The sequence below is a fragment of the Pteronotus mesoamericanus genome, unplaced genomic scaffold, assembly GCF_021234165.1.
Source record: "Pteronotus mesoamericanus isolate MK-2021 breed Mesoamerican mustached bat unplaced genomic scaffold, CSHL_Meso_final scaffold_174, whole genome shotgun sequence".
In the NCBI taxonomy this organism is placed as follows: Eukaryota; Metazoa; Chordata; class Mammalia; order Chiroptera; family Mormoopidae; genus Pteronotus; species Pteronotus mesoamericanus.
In genome coordinates, this window is record NW_026555309.1 from 20838932 (window position 1) to 20860362 (window position 21431).

The 21431-nt window shown below is 43.4% G+C and overlaps 1 protein-coding gene across 4 annotated transcripts in view; it reads right to left on the bottom strand.

Annotated features, from left to right (window-relative positions):
* NCALD (neurocalcin delta) overlaps positions 1–19753 on the bottom strand; it is a 348886-nt gene extending 329133 nt beyond the window's left edge. For 2 of the 4 annotated variants that reach the window (XM_054590333.1, XM_054590335.1), the window contains exon 1: positions 19110–19160. The gene's annotated coding sequence lies outside the window, so the exon portion shown is untranslated. Of the gene's footprint in view, positions 1–19109; positions 19161–19687 lie in introns of those variants that run through there. The other 2 variants (XM_054590336.1, XM_054590337.1) reach the window with 2 other exon arrangements.
* Between the last annotated feature and the right edge of the window lie 1678 nt (positions 19754–21431).

Sequence of the window (21431 nt, forward strand, 5' to 3'; positions counted from 1 at the left end):
CCCAAACTAAAGCAATAATTTATTAAATTATTAATTTAAATATATATATTTTTTACACAATATATACAAAACTTTCTACATGTGGATATCAGCACAGTGTAAAATGCTCTTTAACAGGAAAACCTGAGCCACGGGTGGTACCAGAAAGGGCTGATCTGGAGGCACATGAAAGCGGACACACTGTTCCCATCTTCATCTCGTATTGTGTCCTATTTCTACGGGGTTCATCTCCAACCCCTCAGGACTAGTTAATTCCACATACTGGGGCTGATACACCACTCGCCAGGCTTCTGCCCTCTCTGTCTCCAACCGCTTGAGGCTTAGCCACCCTTCAATGGCTGTCCACGGCTCTGGCTACTTCTGGAACTCCCTGCTCTTGTACAGCAGGTGCAGTGTGTGTGCAGTGCTGTGTATACAGTGCATGTATGGGGTGTGTACCCTGCAAAAGCTGCAGCTGCTATGGAGGAGGAGAGTGTGCATAGACTGTCCTAGCTTTTAGCTGGAAAGAAACAGCTAAACCAAACACAGAAGCCTTCTCTCATTACTCAAACTGCTGTCCTGTGATTACAGTATTTCCTGTTCTGAGCAGGTCCACCCCTTCTGAGGTTGGAAAAAAAAATTCACCTAGAGGTTGGGGGGTGGGGGGTTATTCTTTAACTGTTTTGTCCCTTCTGTGCAAATTACACAAGCAACTGCACAGACTTTGTCCATTTCCAGGTAAGTATTATTTAATTATTCTGAGCTGCTGGTCTATGCTTTCCAGCCTTTAAAGAAAGAAAAACTGATTTTGCTATAGAAAGATGATATAGAGCACCTTTCAAAGATCTTTTTTATTTAAAAAATTCTATTTCTACAGCAAAAAAAAATATTCACAGATACATACTTCAAATGTTTTCCCGAAAATGCATTAAGAAGTAGGTGTACTAGAGTGCTGAGAAAGGAATGGAAGTTTGAATTCTTAAGGAAAGAAATAAGGGCCTTTCACAAAGACCCTAGTGAATTTGTCTTTGCATTCTTCGCTAAAAGGCACAATCAAATAATTAAATCAATATTCCCAAGGTCTTCCTCCCTCCTTTTTCTTTTTTTTTTTTTTCTTTTTCTTTTTTTTTTTCCCCCCGGTAGAATCAGGATGTGAGTTTTTTAGTACAATTGCTGCAATTGCTACTCTAAAAATCAGGGAACTAATGTGTTCTTATAGCTCCAGCAGAGGGCTGGGGGAGACAAGGGCTGGACATATCTGACACAAGCCAATGTTTCAGGCAAGGCATTGTTCCTGTGAATGGATTCAGTCCCTTGACTTACAGACTCAGCACATTCTAAGTTTTTTCCTAACCTGGAATACTTAGAATCTAAAATGTATTCTTCCTGAACAACAGTGTTCTAAGCACTAACTTATATCACCCTAAAAGAGCTGTCCTAACCCGAGAGTTCTTGAGGGTCCTGCAAACATCAGATACAACTTGTGACCTTCCTTTATGGAAATGCATTCAGAGTTCCAGATAAGACCTATTTATCTCAGTGCTTCTGACCCTGCAAGATGGTCATTAGTGCCAAGACATAAGTGGTGGCTAAAGCCTGCCCTCCTTCCCCTTACCCCACCCACACTGACCAGCAAAGGGAACTGAGACAGGTAAGCGTAGGGACAAGAGGGTTCCTTCCTTCCCTCCTTGGCCACCAGCAGAGAAGGCAGAAAGCAGGAACTTCAGGCCGGCAGGGTGGACCCCGGGGCCAAGAGTGCAGGATGGGGGAGGGAAGGAGAATTCTCTGAGGCTTCAGCTGGCTGGTTTCCCCAGCTCAGCCAGGGACTGCCTGTGCTCTTAGCTTTCATTTCCACTGTTGGTTGCTAAGAGCTATACATAATGCAAAAGTAAATAGTTACATGGCGCAGTTTGGGATACACAAAAACACACATTAATCAGCCAAGGGAAAAAAAACTCTCAAAGTTTCTAAGTTTATTTTTAGATCCTGGTTGACCACATGAGTAACCTAAACGTCCCAAGGAAGAGAAGCTGGGGCCAAAAAAGTGTATTTAGAAACAGGAGACATTGATACTACAGATCTCCAGGCTCATCTTAGCTTATAAAATATACATCAGTCAAGTCCTCAGATATTTTAAGTACCTCACAGTAGTGCTTTGAATCGGACACAGCAGCCAATGCCCTCTACTCGCAAGACTCGCTCAAAATAAAACACCACCTCCTCTCCTTGGGGTTTTGAGACGGTGGAGTAAGTACAACACAAAATATTGATACACTTTAGTGAAAGACTCAGTTTAATAAAAGCAATGAAAACAATTCTAAAGGAAGAAGTGTAACTCCATTCAGGAAAGGAAAAGCGTTTCATTCACCTTGACTTTCCCCATGGCATCTGACATAGAGCCTTGGACAGAGCAGACACAATAAATGTTTGTTGAAAAATAATAATAATAATAATGATCCCGAAAGAGCTCTCGTTTCTAGGCACAACTATCATTATGACCTTCCCGAGATTGCCAACATCACCACCAAACTAGCCAGCCAAACTTGAAGTTTCAAAGACAAATTTATCACTATAAAAGGGAATCAGAAGGAAGACCAGAACAACGGCATACTATAAAGTAATTAACTGTTGATTTGGAAATCAGGTATAACCCTAAGTGAATCATAGCAATTTGCTCGGCTTCTTCACCTATAAAATGAGATTACTTTTTTTTTTTTTTTTTTTTTTTTTGCCTTACCACTTCGTGGCATTACAGTCAAGATGGATGAGAAATCAGTAGAGGAAGCATTTCTTCCCAGGCCTTGCCTTGCTCAGACTATACCCAGGAGCAGCATCACGATATTCGAGTTACAGGGAAAAGATCTAGGCCCCAGGGAGACCAACCTTGTCCTGGTGTAACTTAATTCCAGGTAAATACCAAATCTTCTTTGCTTAGAAAAAACCTTTCTGATTATAATACCACTAGTTTACAGTTGGGAAAGATGCATAAATAAGAGAAGTCACTCGCTTTATGAGGAGGTTTTTTTTAAGTGCCATTCAATAAAGGGTGATGCGACACTTGAATAGTAAGTTAGAGAAGAAAAATACTCAGTTTAGATCCTCATTTCCTCCTTAATCCACACCAAAATAAATTACTGTATTAAATAATAATACAGTTTTTTTAAGTTAAGAAATTTTTCAAAGCCAATAGAAAACAGAGTTGAAGATTTATCAAATTCTGTGAAAGAACAGAACAGGCTGTCCTACCAGTGGAAGAAACTGGAGTGGAACATTTGCGCACTTAATAATCTAAAACTATGTCAACGGGCGAGCAATACACTGTGGAAATAATTGTAGCAAATGTGACCAAAGATATTTTATTATGTGTTACTAAAGATCTTATGCCCATGAGGTATACTTTAAGTGAAAAACAAAGTAAGCGGGTTATAAAATGAAGCCCCTTTGTATCTTTAAAAATATATGTATTTGTATGCACAAACAAGGAGAAAGGTGAGGAGACACACATACCCCAGGCCTTCACCACTGGCTTCTTGGAAGGCGTGGGAGTAAAGACAAGCCAGGAAAGGTTTTCCTTTGTGCATTTTTACCCTGAAGTGTCGATTGAAAAAATAAAATAAAACCCTTAATTTTAACGGATGAGAAAAATATCTAAGGGCAAAGAACATGTAACAGAAAATTAGGAAAAGAAGAAAAGCAACTGGTATACACTATGAAAAAGAAATGTTCAGCCTCACTAGTAATCAAAGAAATATAAATGAAAATGAAGTATTTTTTACCATATTAGTAAAAATATTGTAAAGATGATATCTAAGGCAAGGGAGAAGAAGATGAGACAAACACCATCACACAATATGAATTGATTCAACCCATTCGGAAAGCAAATGAAAAAATAAGCCAAGATTTTTTTAAATGTTCAAAACTTCAACTTATCAAGCCTACTGGAAATATATCCCAGGATATAATCTTATACAGAGTAAAAAGTTATTATACAAAAGTGATAATAGCAAAAAATTATTTAAATGTTTTATCAAATGACCAATAAAGGAAAAGCTAAGTAAATGGAGGTCTATCCATTCAATGGAATATTGTATGCCCAATTAAGCATTGTCTACCAAAAATAAATAATAGAAAGTAAAATTCTTGTAAAAGTAAAAACTTTCTTTTCTTTTACTTTCAATATTTCACCTCTGGCACTAATGGGTAAGGGTTTTTTCCATACCATCCAATTCTCCAGCTCTCTGGACACAGCTCAATTCTGACTAATTACCTGGAGTTAACGCAGGCCCCACAGATCAGGTGCTCAGTCCCACAGACTGTCCCCACTTCAGACACCAGTTGCATGTTTAACAATTTGTTGAAACAGCTCACAGCACTCAGGAAAACAGTTTAATTACTAGATTACCAGCATATAATGGTCTTCCATTATCCATGGGGTGAGATATTCCAAGACCCTCAGTGGATGCCTGAAACAGCTGATAGTCCCAAACCCTATACATACTGTTTTTTCCTATACAAGTACACCTACTATGAAGTTTAATTTATACACTAGGCACAGTAAGAGATTAGCAATGACTAATAATAAAAGAGAACGGTTATAGTAACATACTATAATAAAGGTTCTGTAAATGTGGTCTCTCTCTCTCCCAAAATACCTTACTATACTGTACTCACCCTTTTGTGGTGATCTGAGATTATAAATTGCCTACATGATGAGACATGATTGCAGTTTGAGGTGCAACAGCAAAACTAGCACAAATCATTTTTCCCTCTTCACACTGTCACTGACAGAAGATTCATTCGTATCCTAGATCTAAGCAACCTCGCCATACAATTTTTTTTTCATTCCTTATTAAGTAGGGAACTTTGACCTTTCACTTGAAGGAAAGGGCAATGATGCAGCAATCTGCCTCATTTATCAAATGATGCAGCAATCTGCCTCATTTATCAAATGATAAATCTAAATGAAAAGTGATCAATCTATTTATCAAAATAGAATAATGATGCAAAAGAAGAAGGAACACTGGCCAGGACAACATCCTAAACAATTTTAAATAACAACATAGTAAATTCCATCTCTCTTCTCAAACTTGCCATATAATCCAAGTTAATCATCTCAGATTCTTATCTGCAGCATTTAGGGCCCTATTTCTAACACTGAATTAAACTAAATATTTCCCCTTCAAGTGCATACAATGGTCAGATAAATGCTCAAAATCCCTTCTATAGCACTACAGAGATATATATATATATCTTCTCATAAATCCTTACAAAAATTTTCACATAAAAATAGGGAAAGAGCCCTGGCTGCTGTAGCTCAGTGGATTGAGCGCCGGCCTGTGAACCAAAAGGTCGCTGGTTCAATTCCCAGTCAGGGCACATGCCTATGTTGCAGGCCAGGTCCCCAGTGGGGGACGTGTGAGAGGCAACCACACATTGATGATGTTTCTCTCCCTCTCTTCCCCCCTCCCTTCCCCTGTCTCTAAAAATAAATAAATAAAATATATTTTAAAAATAAGGAAAGAAAATATCCCAAATATTAACACTGCCTTTGAATTATGGGTGATAACACTATAACTATGTTCCTAAAAGCATGGGGTCAACTAGACATTTTTAATTTCAATACTGCTATGAATATATCCGAGGGTATTCACTAGTGAAAGAAATTCTCTGAAGTGTTTATAAAGTCAAAAAAAATTTTAAAGAGCATAATGATCCCCCTAATTTATTTCTTTAGTAAATTCAGGTATTTGCATATTTGTATGGAATTATTTTTGAAAGGCAATACACTAGTACCTTTGATATTAAAGAGCAGTCACAGCAGCAACATGACTTTTATAAGCAAGACATTGCACCTCATGCTGACAAGTGTTTGCCCACTTAAGCTTCTCAACCTTCACAACCCCATGAAGCGGGTATGATTTATTGCCCAGTTGTCATCTTAAGATTAAAGCGCCAGAAGGTTGCACAGCTAATAAGTGGCATTCTGTTTTTCCGATACCAAAAATAACCTTTGCCTAAGCTTGGCATGGACAACCTGTAAGTAAAACAACTGTTATCAACTAACCAAATAAACAGACTATCAATACAGATGTAGTAATTCTGAATGAAGTAGGTACTGAATTACTATATGAATTTTCAAAAAGTGAACCAGTTCCCATATTAGAATTAGAGGAAGGAAGTTATACATGGCCTTCCAACAAAAGAAACAGAAAAAAAATAAGCCAATTAAATGGACTGGCAGAGAAGAAAAAAGGTATAGAAAGGACTAAAAATAGTTTCCATCTTATTTTTGCTTTAATAATAGCAGATTAGCACACATTCTCTTGGAAATGTCACCTAGGCAACGAGAAAAACAGACAGAGATGTTCAGAAAAAAATATATATAAAAATCTATTTTTGCCATCTTTTGAACATAAATGATCACTATTGCAAAAAAGACAATAGTCAGGACTGAATGGGGGGGGAAGGTAGTAAGAGAAGTTTTGTAATAGATACCCAGTGTAAAGTAGGGTAATAAGAAATAAAGGTAGGTCTCAATTTGTGTAAGAAGCCGAGACCCATTACCTCAAATTCAGGCCTAAAATCTAATAGGAAAGTTAAACATATTTTCCTAAATTCTTTAAATCTCTTGCTTTTATCTCATACACCAAAGGCAGACTAATACAAAAGAGGGTAGGCTGGCAAATTTTTAAACATATTTGGAAAACTGTCTTAAGTCCCACTTAATTAGGGTGACCATATGTCCCTGTTCACATAGACAGTCCCTGTTTGTGCCTCTTGTTTTGGTGTGATTATTAAAAAGCATTCCTCTTTCACTCCCAAAAGTGTCTCCATGTGAACAATAAATTATATGGTCACCTTATATTTAGCCAAGACATATTTCTTGACCTAACAATGCGCTGGCTACTTGGTTGCAAACTTATATTAATGCCCCCAAAAATTATAAAATAGAATCGCCAACCTTTGGAACAGTAGGATCTAGCTGAGAAGACAGATATAATTAACACTCAAAACAACAGTGAAACTGAAAAAAATGATAATCATCGCTGTAGCCCAGGCTGTAAATGCCTGAGTTCAGATCAGAGACAAAGTAGATGTTGTCTCCCTTTAACTGGAACATGCCATAGAACTCATGGTAAAAGCAACTATGATTTTTGAGCACATAATATATACCAGGCACTGTGCTAAGCATGATGTCCATGTGATCTCACTTTGTGCTCACAACAACTCTAGACGCAGAGAACTATCATTATCCTCATTTTACATATGCGATGACTCTCCCCAAGTTATACCAGAGAATCCAAATGCTTGACACCCAAGCACATGTTCCCTACCACTGTGATGTGGACACATTGCCTCCTCGTTGCCCAGCCTTCCCAGGAGCTGACAAAGCAGTCATGTGTCATCAGAGCCATTAGCTGAGGCGGCGCAAGGTGTAATCAAACCCTGGCAAAGGGTTGCTGAATCAGTCAGGGCCCAGGCAGCAGAGGGTGCTATTTAACCCTACTGAGGAGTCCTACTGAAGAGACGATCAAGAAGACAGAGATAAAAGGTTTGGGGAAGCAATGAAGTATCACACAGGACTACGGCAGCTACAGTCCCTAAGCCTGAGTGCATCGGGGAAGGGAGTGGTTAAAGGAGCCAGAAAAGGGTAGCTGTATGGAAAGGACATCTGGCAGGAGCTGTGAACTTGGCACACAGATGAAGCCAGCCTGCCATGTGCCACCCAGCAGGAGGGAATGGGAAAATAAACACCCAACCTCACTCTCCTCCGACTCTCTCAAGAGTGGGCTGGACCCACCTGTGGTCGATTTATACCAGAAATCAGAAGACAAAGACGCCCACTGACGCCAATGGCCGAGATCAGCCTCTCAGGGCACAGAGCCAGGTAGATAAGGGACAAGAGTGAATCTGGAGGAGCCAACAACAGGTGTGCTTGCTGTGTCCTTGCCCCTGCAGAAGGGCATGCTCCAACTGAGGCAGAGTAAACTGTCCTGGTCACTCTTTGGAGGTCAAGAAGGTGAGCAAGAAGAGGTCATCCTCAGCACATATGCGAGGCCAGGGCCAGTTTGTGGGCAAGGGACCTGTGCAGTTACACAAGGCCCTGTGCTCAGAAGGGCACCGTGCTTCTCTAACACTCTGCTGACACTATCTAGAAATTGTTAATAATCTTTTGAACAAGGAATCGACATGTTCATTTTGCACTGGGCCTCACAAATTATGCAGCTGGTCTTCTGCAAGGCAAACCGGTTTCTTTGGCTGGTGAGACTAAATTCTGTAAGTATCACAGTGTTCCAGGTATGTTATTCAAAGCCAACAGATCCAGAGTTAATATTAACCAGAGTGACAATGATGCAGCAGAATCATTTATTATAACGTAATGAAGTGAAGGGACATTTTACCTTTTTTTTCTTTCCTTTTTCTCCTTTGAAGTCAAACTGCAAGTGGCTGAGAAACCAAAATTAGCTGCCCCCCCCACCCGCCCCCGCCCGGAGAGAAAAACACCTTAATTACAACTGCCTCTGTGTTACACAGAGGGAATGGATTTTGGCTCTTACCCAGTTAATGTGATCAATGCAGACAACCAAACAGAATAATTTATACCTTGGAGTGGGTTTTCCTGATGTGCCCATTTAATGGGCAATAGCCATCAAATTAGCCAGGTAATTGCTAAAGCTACCCTTGGACTTGCCTCATGTGCCCCATGTGCACAGACCCCAGACTGGGACTCAGTATTGAAAACACATGCATAAAATACTCCCTGATGGGCCAGCGACATTTATGAACCATATTTGTAAGCCAATGGTTTCTGAAAGCCTAGAAGCTGAAGCCTGTACTGCTTCTGCTTCTCTTTCCTGAAAGTTTCCAACATCTGGCCTTTCTCTGAGTGTAATAGAAGCTGGGAGAGCCCCAAGTGAGAAGCCAGGACAGGGCCAGTGGCTGCCCTTTCTCCCATTCATTTCCTCCAAGGCCATTGGACAAAGCAAAGCACGGAAGGCTTCCAGCTTAGTCAGAGATCACACTAGTTTGCGACAGCCTCTGTCACTCACCCATTCACTGCAGAGATAAGGGACAGTCGATTATAACTGTTTTGTTTGCTTTGCTGTTTAAAGTTAGAATAAAATTTTAGTAGATCAAATCGAAAGCATTTACAAAACCTCTACTGGGTCAAGGAACCTAGAACCCACATGATAAGTCAAGTCTAGGGGCATCAAAACAATCAGAGGACCAAGGGCTGCAGGGTACAAGTATGAGCCCTGCAGCAGGGTGAATGGAGGCCTCCAAAAAGATACCTCTACATCCTAAACCCCCATAAAGGTGAATGTGACCTTATTTGGAAAAAAGATCTTTGCAGATGTAATTAAAGTGCACCCTAAAGCCAATGACTACGGTATTTTTAAGAGACACATAGAACAGAGGAGGGGGCCACGTGACCATGAGGGCAGAGATAGGAGTGATAAGAGCAATCTCGAGCCCAGAAATACCAACATTCACCAGAAGTTGGAAGGGGCAAGTAAAGAGTTCTCCCCCAGAACCTCTGGAGGCTTTGCCCTGCTGAGGTCTTGATTTCACCCTTCTGGCCTCCAGATTGGTGAAAAAAATTAATTTCTGTTATTGGAAGCCACCAACTTGTTGTATTGGTTACAGTGGCCACAGGAAATGAACACAAGCCCGCAGCCACATTTCTCACCCGTGGCCTCCGCTTTGCAGCCTCCTAGAATGGAAAATATGAGGCTGTCCAGAGCAGCCCAACCTGTTTCCACAGTGGCCCTAGTTCTGGCCCCAGAGCAGGTCTTTTCCTCAGTGCAGTGCTTCCTGTATTTGGAGGTCATAATCATCCAGCTCCCACACAGCTTTTTCAAGCTAGAGAGCCTCTCGGTCAGGCCTCAAGGGAGACAGGCTCCATCCCCAACACCGGACACTGCTTTCTGCATTCCCTCCAGCCAGGGCAGGACAGGAGGAGCTACTCTTGCTCTTGTCCTGAACACTCTTCTTGCAACGCAGCCCCAGGGCTCATTAATGTTTAAGCAGCCAGGTTACACTGGCAACTCTTTTGGAACTTTCAACTTAAAGAAAAACAAAACAAACCAACATCTTTTTCACATGGGTTTCAAGGACGTATTGTCACCCTTATCGATTATATGGGAAATATTTTTTATCTAAACATACTCAAACAGCTATGAAAGTACATGTTACTTAGGAAAAAAAGAACAATTCTGAGCAGTCACTTATACATTTTGAAAGCCAAGCTAAGTTTGTACAAATCAGATTATTCTCAAAGAATCAAAACATACAGATTTAGGGAAAACCCAACATTGCAGATATACAGAAAAATAAAATACTCCTGGGTTCAAATCCCAGCTCCACAAGTTACTAGTTACTGACGTTGGGTAGGTCATATAACCTCTTGATGCTTCAGGTCCCATATATGTAAAATAAATATAATCATAATGCCCCTCCGTGCTGGATTCTCTCTGCTGGCCCCTCCAGATCCACCCTCCTTCCCCCTCCACTCTGCTGTGGGATGAGAGAAGCTGTTTTATTTGCACAAGGTAATCCCTACATCAACAAGCTTTCTTCTTCTCTAGCTTCTGGTTGGTTTGGCCAATTGGGAGGCATCTGCAGATCAGAGGTGGGGAGAAAAGAGTGGCTGGAGATGCATTCACCTGGTGCCTTCCCTCCAGGGCACAATTTGGCAGTAGCTGTATTCCTCTACTAGAAAGCAATTCCAGAAACTGCTCTCTCACATCACTGTTTCAGGGCTGGGGAAGTAGAGGCTTGCATGTATTGCTAGCCGCTCTTGGTAATTTACCTTAACCTTGCCCACATCTTTGTAATAGTGCCTTTATTGAATTAATACTTAGTATTTAGGACACTGCCTTGTTCAGAGGAAGTGCCTAAAAGCATTTGCAATCATTACTGGTATTATTAGCAACAGCTGTCCACTTGTCTGAAGCATCTTTAGCCATGATATAGTTCAGTGCCATATTTACCTTTCCTCCCCAAGTCCAATATCATTTAGTGTGATGATTAAAAAAACAAACAAACAAACAAAAAAACACCTCAGCTGTATAAATGTGGAGAAAACAATCAGGTTCTCTTTCATTTGGATAATTAATATAACCACCTAACTCCTCTCCTACTTTCCTCTTCTCCCCTTTCTCTCTAATGTCAGGATCTTTTGGATCAAGCCACTGCCACATTCAACAAATATTCAATAGCAACACACACCTTTCTGAATGAAATTCGAACTTGACCACCATCCTTCACAATTTAATCCCAACAGGATGTATGAAACATTTCATGCCCACCAGGTTGATATTATTTTTAAAAAAACTTAAAATAACAAGTGTTGGCAAGGATGTGGAAAAATTGGAACCATTGTCTTTTGCTGGGGGGTATGTAAAATGGTGCAGTTGCAGTAGAAAACAGTATGGAAGTTCCTCAAAAAATAAACATAAAATTACCATATGCTACAACAAGTGTACTTCTGGATATAAATCCAAAACAACTAAAAGCAGAAACTCAAACAAATACTTGTATATCCATGTTCATATAAGCATTATTCACAAAGCTAAAAGGTGAAAGGAACTCACGTGCCCATCCACAGATGAATGGATTAAAAAAATGGAAAGACTTCCAGTCAAGATAGCAGCATAGGTAAATACTGTTCCACCTCCTTGCACAACCACATCAAAATCACAACTAAGTTATAATCATGACTCAGAAATGTCAGAAATTGAGTGGAGTGGAAGTCTGACAACTACAGAATTAAAGAAACCACATCCATCCAGGCTGGTAGGAGGGAAAAAGGCACAGAACGGGCTGGTGGATAAAAATTTGGGAGGGATGTCTCAGAAGTGAGGTGCCCCCACCCCACACCAGGCCCCCCAGCCTAGGGTTCCAGTGCCAGGAAGATAAGTCCCCATAACTTCAGGCTGCAAAAACCAGCAAGGATTGAGTCAGTGGAAGGAAACTCTGGAGTCCCAAGCTGTTCCTCAAAGAACCCACAAAAGGACTTACTCTGACGGACTCCCTCTGAGCTCCAGCACTGAGGTAGCAGCTTGAAAGGCAGTAGTGGCCTACAGGGAGGAACTGAAGTATCTAGCATCAAGGCAAGAGCTGGAGGACAACTTACTCCCAGACAGAAAGGCAGGAAGAGGCCATTGTCCCTTTTCTGAACCCCCATCCCAGAGCCATAGAGCCAGCAGGTGGGTGCCATATCTGAGACTCCATCAACTAAACTAACATTGTTTGCCCCACCCTGGAGATTTCCTGAGGCTCCATCCCACCCAACCGACAGCTGTTAACATGGCTTTTCCATATAAATGGCTGGTCTTGGCTCATGCTTCACAACTTCCTAAATCCTTTCAAATAAGCAACAGCTGGCCTCAGGGAGCCACTAGTCCCTGTACCTCTCACTAAGTGGCCCCCAGCATGGCACTAATGGCAGCCAACCTGGATTCCCAACTTGGCTTCACGTGGGAATTTTCAAGCCCAGCACAAATAGCAGCCATCTCAGATTGCTGTATAGGTCAGGCACAGTAGCCCCAAGCAGAACACAGATAGGGGCTGACCTCGGCCTGCATCACCCAGGAAACCCCCTGGCCTGTGCACCCAGTGGATAGCTACAGACCGTGTAGGAGCACCACCACTCTGCCCCTGCACTGCTAATCCTCCACAGAGGGTGGAGGTTGGTGGTCAGTGGTCACAGCTAGGCCTTGCAGCTGACTGGCCTGGGTAAATCCCTCCCATTGACCTGCCAGCAGCAATCAGGGCTCAACTACAAGAGAAGGGTGTACTCAGAGCACTTGAAGGGTACGCCTGGAGTAGCTAGCTTGGGTGACAAGGGAAGCTGTGCCACAGGATCCTATAGGACACCTACTACCTGAGACAGAATCGTGGATATGGAGAGTGTTTTGATGGTTGCCAGATGGCATGTGTGGATAGGGGAATGGCTGAAGAGGTGAAGGGATTAAGAAGTACAAATAGGAAGTCATAGCAGCTCTACCTAATACACAGAAACAAAGACACAGATGCTGCCAAAATGAGGAGACAAAGAATCATGGCCCAAATGAAAGAAGAGATCAAACTCCAGAAAAAGAACTAAACAAAATGGAGACAAGCAATCCATCAGATTCAGAGTTCAAAACCCTGGATACAAGGATGTTCAAGGAACTTAGTGAGGACCTCGACAGCATAAAAAAGATCTGGTCAGAAACAAAGGATACACTCACTGAAATAAAGAACAATTTTCAGTGAAACAACAGTAGGGTGAATGAAGCCAAGCATCAAATCAATGATTTGGAACATAAGGAAGCAAAAAACAACCAAGCAGAACAAGAAGAGGAAAAAAGAACACCCAAAAATATGAAAATAGTGTAAGGAGCCTCTAGGACAACGTGAAGCATTCCAGCATTTGTATCATAGGGGCTCCAGCAGCGGATGAGAAAGAGCAAGAAAATGGAAATCTATTTTTTAAAATAATGAAAGAAAACTTCCCTAATTTGGTGAAGGAAATAGATATGCAAGTCCAGAAAGCACAGAGAGTCGCAAACAAGATGGATGCAAAGAGGACCTGACCAAGATGCATCATAATTAAAATGTCAAAGGCTAAATACAAAGAGAGAATCTTAAAAGCAGCAAGAGAAAGGCAGGAAGGTATTTACAGGGGAGTTCCCGTAAGACTGTCAGCTGATTTCTCAAAAGAAACTTTGCAGGCTAAAAGGGATTGGCAAGAAATATTCCAAGTCATGAAAAGCAGGGACCTACAGCCAAGATGGCTCTATCCAGCAAAGATAAAATTTAGAATTGAAGAGTGATAAAGTTTCCCAGACCAAAAAAAAAAAAAAAAAAAACCTAAAGGAGTTCATCATCACCAAACCATTACTATATGAAATGCTAAAGGTACTTATTTTAAGAAAAAGAAGATCAAAACTATGAATGATAAAATGTCAATAATTATATATCTATCAACAATCGAATATAAAAAACAAACTAAGCAAACAAGAAGAACAGAGACAGAATCATGGATACAGAGAGTGTTTTGATGGTTCCCAGATGGGGTAGGGGTTAGGGGCATGGGTGAAGAGGTGAGGGGATTAATAAGTATTAATAGGTAGTAACAGAATAGCCATGGGGATGTAAAGTACAGTATAGGAAATGGAGTAGACAAAGAACTTATGCATATGACCCACGGACAGGAACAATGGTTGGGGATGGCCTGAGGGAGTGGGGGGTACAGGGTAGAGGGAGGCAAAGGGGGAAAAATTGGGACAACTGCAACAGTATAATCAATAAAATGTAATTTTAAAAAACCTTAAAAAACGGGATATATACATATAATGGAATATTATTCAACTTTATAAAGGAAGAAAATTCTAACACATACTGCAATATGAGCAAACCTTGAAGACATTATGCTAAGTGGAATAAACCAGTCATAAAAGAACAAATCTTGTATGATTTCACTTATGTAATGTACCAAGAGGAGGCAAATTCATAAAGACAGAAAGGACTACAAATGGCGGTTGCCAGGCCTGGGGCGCAGGGGAGACGGATAGCTTGTGTAAACTGGGCAAGAAGCGCCACTGGGGAAGGTGAAAACGCCTGGAGATGGAGGGCGGCAGCTGCACAACGTGAATATGTGGACTGTGCTTAAGGCCATATTAAATGGCATGATTAAAATGGAAATTTTTATGTTATATATGTTGAGCCACAATAAAAACAAATAATGTATTCAAGAAATATTTATTGCTTGACTATGGCACAAAGCACTGCAGCAGGGATATGTCCGTAAACAGACTAGAGGGTCATTGTCCCCACTGAGGGGGCTCTGCTACTGCACTTCCCCCCGACTTTGCCCTCTTTTCAGTCAATCTGTCCCCTAATTGTGTCTTACACATTCACATTAGACTATAAATTCCTTAAACATAGGGGACTAGATCTTACTCATCCTATATCACTAGAGCTTAACATGATGGTGAGCATGTAGAAACTGCTCAAAAATATTGATTGCATCAGTAAAATCCCAGCCAAAGAAGTCTGTGTCTTCTTCCTTTCTCATATCTTTGAGTCTGTCAGTACGTAACATTTCTGGAAGTTGGTCTGCTATATTTTCAGAAATAAAAGAATGGATCTTCATGTTAAAGTCACTTTAAATTGTTCTGTTCACAAATAACTAAGTGCATAAATTATGTCCTTGGGCAAGCTAATGAGTGCTCCTAAGCCTGTTCCCTTCACCTACGAAGCGGGGGAGGTGCTCACAGTACCATGGGTGAGGCCTGTTGCTTTGCAATCCAAAATCCCTTAAGCCCATCTCCAAGTGACAGCTCAGGGATGAAACCTGTGACCACGCCCAAGCTCTAGTAACGTGTGGAACACCGGCCACAGCAACAGGCCTGGGGCCCAATCAAAGCCAGTGAGCCACAGCCAGTCATTGAGAGCAACACTGGCACAGAGGTTCCCACGTTGTGGCTGAGTTTAAAACCCAGGCTACATAAAATCTGGAACTATTACACCCAACCTATAATAAAGTGGGGCCTAAAAATGGTGACAACTCCAGAAAGCAAACCAAGAAACTTGGAGAGAGAAATCAAGCCGTGGTAGTGATGCTGGAGGCCCTGATGGAGCCTTACCTGAAGTATTTTTCTGAGTTATCTGAGTTAAAATAATGTGTCTTTTTTTTTTTTTTTTACTTAAAATAGTTTGAGAGTTGTAACAGAACTGAGTCCTAATTAAAATAAATATCTCCCAAAAAATGTTACAAAGATTAAATGAGATATTCAGGTACACACATATTGCACACTCAACAAATAGACAAATGTTAACTATGGTGATAGTTTATTGTTGTGGTAGAAATTTCCTGGCTTCCTCTAGGAATCACTTTCAACTCATGTGCTCTCTTCTGGAATTCTGCCTTCACTGATTCTCTCATTGTGATAGAGACAGAGGGATGGTGAGAACAAAGCTTGTCTGTCACCACTTCCTAACCCCACACCCTGACAAACATCACTAATTGATCAGAGCACTCATTTCTACTGAGCCTGCACCCAGCCACGGATTCACATTCAACCCAGTTCTCCAGGCAGCCACTACCCATCAATCAAAGACAACATGCAAAATGAAACCAATTCTCTCAGCTCCAGAACAGCAGTTGGCAAAGTTTTTCTATAAAAACCTAGGTAGGATTTTATACATGGTCTCTATCCCATATCCTTCCTTGTGTTTTTTATTTGTTTACACCCCTTTAAAAATGTAAAAACAATTTTTGCTCTCTCAGCTGTACAAAACCCGCTCTGGATCCCTGAACCAGACTCGGAGGCTTTTCCAGAGCACCAGGCACCAGGCACCAGCTTTTCTCCTTCTGTGGGGCTCCTGGGAGCCCAGGAATGGAGCACTGGAAGCACCGCCTTAGTCAGAGGTGTACCCACAGATCACCGAATTACCCAAAAAGTAACAGAGGAGCTGTGAGAATGAGAGAGAGTTCCTGTTCTCATTCTACCAATCTCAGGGCAAGCTGAAATCCACACTCTGGGAGAAGCTACACCCCAAAGAAGGGCACAAAGTTCACACATGTGGTGACCTTCTCCTCTGCCTACAGAACCAAACCCACTCACCTCAGAGAGCTGAACCTCCATCCCCCACCACCAAATCTGAGGTGGTGTTTGACCTTTTTATGAGGGAAGTAAGGAAAGACTTCAGATTACTACATTTCCATTGTTAGTCTGATTCCTTACACACACACACACACACACCCTCTGAAATGGTTTCAAGACAGTATGTCACATTTCCCAAAATTTTTTATTGTGCAGTAGTATATGTAAGGTTGGTTTGGTCCTCCTCTCTGTTATTCTTTATGGTTGTTCCTGCCTTTAGAGAAAAGGGCTGAACTTTGTCTGACTGATCTTCAGTTATTCATTCAACAAACATTTACCAACGCTCACAATCCATCTCTCCAGGCACATGCAGGTAAGGAAGACCGACAGTGACGCAGAGTGATGTGAGAGGCATTTGCACGGTAACAGGTCAGCATGAAGCAAGGTAACATGCCAACATGAAGCCAGGGCAGCTTGGTCAGCTTGGGGTGGGGGTGCAGCTGAATAGAGAAGAATGCATAGGAGCTGACCCAACAAGGAAGGGTGGGAGGGTGACCGGCGCTGAGACTGAGAGGCTTGGGCCGAGGCTACCATAGGGAGGCTTGGGAGATGAGGCTGGTGAGGAAACAGAGTGGAGTCATGAAATTCCTTGGAGTCCAAACTCCGTCCTGAAAGCCACAGAAAACCTCTGAAGGAAGTTAAGCAGAATGACAGGCTTAGATTTCTATTTTTAAAACAAGCATTCTAGTTGCACTTCGGAGAATAGACTGGAGCAAGAGTGTCCTGATTGGGAGCAAGCAGCCCCGTGTGAAGGCAGTTGGAGCAATTCAGGCAAGAAGTTATGGGGTCATGAACTAATTGGTGACAACAACAAAAATACTAAGAGCTCACCTTTGTGCAGCACTTACTAATGGCAAAGCACTGTGTGAAGTACTTTCTGTGTGTTAACTCATCTTACAACAAGCCTGAGATAGGTTTGGTTCTATTATCAACATTATGTCACAGTTCAGGAAACAGAGAGGTAAAGTAAGGAGCTGAAGGTCTGGGAGCTATTCATGTTCCAACCAGAACGCCAATCAAGCAGGCCGGCAGCAGAGCCCCCGCCTCACAGCCTGCTGTCCTAGCACCCTCCTAAGGGCGGTGTTCAGAACTGGGTGCTGAGTGCTTGAAGTGAGGCTCCAGGACAATTTCCAGGGGTTTGTAGTGGATACCTGAAGATTTGGGTTCAGCTTCTTCAGCCTCTCCTGCTGAAGAAAGCCCCCCCCAAAGTCTGCACCCAAAGGTGACCCCGTGCACCCATACTCCCACCTTCACCCCACCACCCCCTTCTCCTTCGCAGCCCTTGCATGCTGCATTTGACCCTAAAACACAGGCGTCTTCCAGTTGGAGTGAAAAACCTCACAAGCATTGCCCATTAGGCCTGAGGAACACCAACAGAGAGCCCTGCTCTTTGTAATATAGCTGTTTAAGCCTGTTATTTTCAAATCAGACAAAACTGGGAAAACTTTGGACAAGCTTATGTGGTTTCCTTCTCGGCCAGCGAGCCCTTGGCAGCCCTGCTTCTGTGTTTCACACTAGTTTTTCTTTGAACAGAACGGGTACGGTTATTAAAGGCCAACGTTTAACACACTTGGCGGGCCAGGCCTGCAGCCTCAGTCAGACCCTCAGGAAGAAAGTGGTCCTGGAAGGGAGCTTTAGAGACAGCCAAATGGCCTTCCCTTCTCTGGGCATTCAAGTTGAAGGGAGCATCTGCAGTAAGAAACTTGTGTATTTCCTGCGGACAGGGAGACCTCCTGCCCCTCCCGGGTTGATACAACCCACTTTGCACATCCTGCTTCTCTGAAGCTAAAAATAAATCGGTATGCACTGAAAAATACTCAAACACATCTCCCCAGCACACCCCTTCCCGAGTCTCCGAGGGCCAGAGAGGCAAATCTTTCGGGTCCTGAGACCAAAATACAGACCACTCCTCCTGTGTTTTCAACTAGCACCTTTCAGTGGCTCCCAAAGTCCCCTTCCCAGGTTTCTACCCCTCGCACACGCCTTCTGGGGCCTCTTAGGGCTGACTCTGCAGGCCCAGGAACCGGCCAGTGTCCTCGACCTCGACCCCAGCCCCCCTCTCCGGGGCACATGCTCCAGAGGTCCCCGGGCCACCAGGCGCACGAACGCCCCCTTCCGACCCAACGCGCCCCCATCCTGCCTGCCCCGCGCGCCACTGCACGTCCCTCTCGGCAAAGTTGCTCTCTCCTTTTAGGCTATTCACCCCCAGGGTCTTTGGTTTTGTTTTCTTTTCCCTTAGAGGCATTGACAGGGCGAACTGAATCAGGGCAGAGCAGGGCTGTGGGGACAGGTTCCCAGAACTGCGCGCTCCTCATGCCCACCCATGCACCCGCTGCACCCCAAGTACGCCAGTCCCCACAGCAGCCGTTCCCCGACCACATCGCCTTCCCAACCCCCGCCGCCACCACCCCGGGCTGCAACTCCGACTCCGCTCTGGCTCCGGAGGAGCGGAGGGCAGACGCTGCGACTCACCGCCTCAGCTGCTCCCGGCGTCTGTGTCGCCGCGGGCGAGGCGACGGCAGCGCCTTCCCTCCGCCCGCCTCCCCCTGGACAGCACCACCGCCTGCCGCGCCCCCCTCCCCAGCCTCGCTTGCTGCCTCCCTCCTTGCAGCCGCCCACCCCGCCTCCCCACCACGCCCGCCTGGCAGGCAGCCTCTCTCAGGGTGCAGGGGTGCCAAGCTGAGGTGCAGGGTTTTGCAGGTGCAGTGGATGCCCCCACCTTGCCCAGGTGCAGCCACCAGACTCATGCACGCTGTGCACCCTAGACTTAGCTTACCCACCCATCAAATTTCTGGCCAGGCTACCCTGGCACTCTCCAAGGGGTGCCATCTGTTTGCCTGTTCCGGTCGTGGGGTGGTCAAATTCAACCCACAGCACCTTCTTCTAGGTTTTGATGGGGCTGGAGAGAGGTGAGTGGAGTCCCTAACAGTTGCAGTGAAGTTCAAGGGGGCCTTGGAAGGACATGCTCACAAGGTGGGAGGGGTCTGCTCTTGCCCAGCCAGTGTTTTCTCTATCCAAAGCCTTCTGTGAACCACCTAGGAATGGCTTACCAAAAACTTGGAAGAAGGACATCTGAGGGGGGCCTCCTTACCCTCTTGCAGCCACCCCGTGGGCCACTCCAGAATGTCACCAAATCTTTCATCTCCACTGGAGGGATGTGAAGCAAATGTCTTCTCAATTAATTCAACCAATATCTTTGGAGTGGCTTCCAGCACATGTTTTGGTCTCGCTGTGTTGGCCACTCATGACCTATCAAAAAGCCACTGTGACTTCTCATGTTTGTCAACCCCAGTGACACTCCCAGACCTACCACAGGTGTAAACAGCAACTTAAATTCATTGACTTAAAAATGTGCTGGTTAAAAATAACAAAAGGTGCCATGTGAAGCTGGAAAGTCCCGTTGACCTGTCCATGTTTGTTATGATAACAAAGTCTTTCAATATGATTAGTAATAGAAATGACAGCTACATTTAGGTCTAAACAGCTGTCAACTCTGATGTGAAAATCAAGTTAATAGGTTCACTTGACCGAAGCCATCGTCTTCAGTTTCCACATCATTTCCTCCTTCAGGCAGTGCTTGAAAAACAAAGTTGTCTGAGAGGCCAGTAAACCATTATTGGATACTAGAACTTCTTCTTGTGTGGATTCTACACATACCCACTGGAATGACCCAGGGAGCTGGCTTGTTGTTTTGTTTTTTATTGCTAGGCCTAGGCCTCATCCCCGGAGATTCTGATTTCACTGGTCGGGGGCGCAGCCTTGCCCGGGCATGTTTTCCTCGGGCCCCAGGAGGTGGTGATGTACAGCCAGCGTTGGGAACCTGAGATTAGGCAATCATCAAACAGAGCCTAAGACAATGGGATCCAGAAAGAGAAAGTTTTGAAGCCAGGAAAAAGGTCTGAGCAGGTGCTGCCAATTCCAATGTCCCTAAGGGATTAAGCAGCAGTAACAAAGTGACTTGGGCTGGGTGTGTGAGGGCAAACTGGGAAGGGCATCGCGCCTTTAAGAGGGCAGCCTCGTTTTTCTGCATGAGAAATGCAGATCCAGTGTGGCCATCAAGTTGGGCAGGTTGTTTTTTTCTTTTTTTCCATTTGGTTTTGGTTTTGGTTTTTCTTTTTCAGAGAAGCCAGAAATGAACATTTAATGAGAACACTTCTGAATTTAAAATATTGGAAACTAATTTTTAAATCTTTTAAATGCCCTAGAGGCCGAAAAAGGTTGGTGGACCACAGGGGTCCCCAGGTCACTGGCGAGCCTTCTGCGATCTGGAGAGCGCAGGGATGCTGGCTGCCTATAGAGACACCGCAGGGGGAGCTGGGCAGGTCACAGGCAGTAGTGGGGGGCAGCAGTGGCTGGGGCGGCAGTGCCTCGGGGTGATTTAAAGCCTGCTTTCTTTATTTTTAAATCTTGCTTTAATGATCTCTGCTAAAAAAAGAAAAGAAAAAAGGCTTTATTGAGATAGAATTTACCTAGCATAAAATCTGTCCAGCGTATACAATTTAATGTTTTATATATTCACAGAGTTGTACAACTATCACCTCGATCAATTTTAGAACTGATTTTGATCATCCCCAAAAGAAAGACTGTACCTATCGTCACTCATTCCCTTCTTTCTCCCAACCCCCTGCCCCTAACATCCACTAAACAACTTCCTATGTCTATAGATTTTCCTCTCCTGGACATTTCATAAAATGAACACTGCGTACAATGTGAAGTCTTTTGGGACTGGTTTCTTTCACTTAACATAGTGTTTATCCATGTCATCAGCACATCATTCCTTTTTACAAACAAATA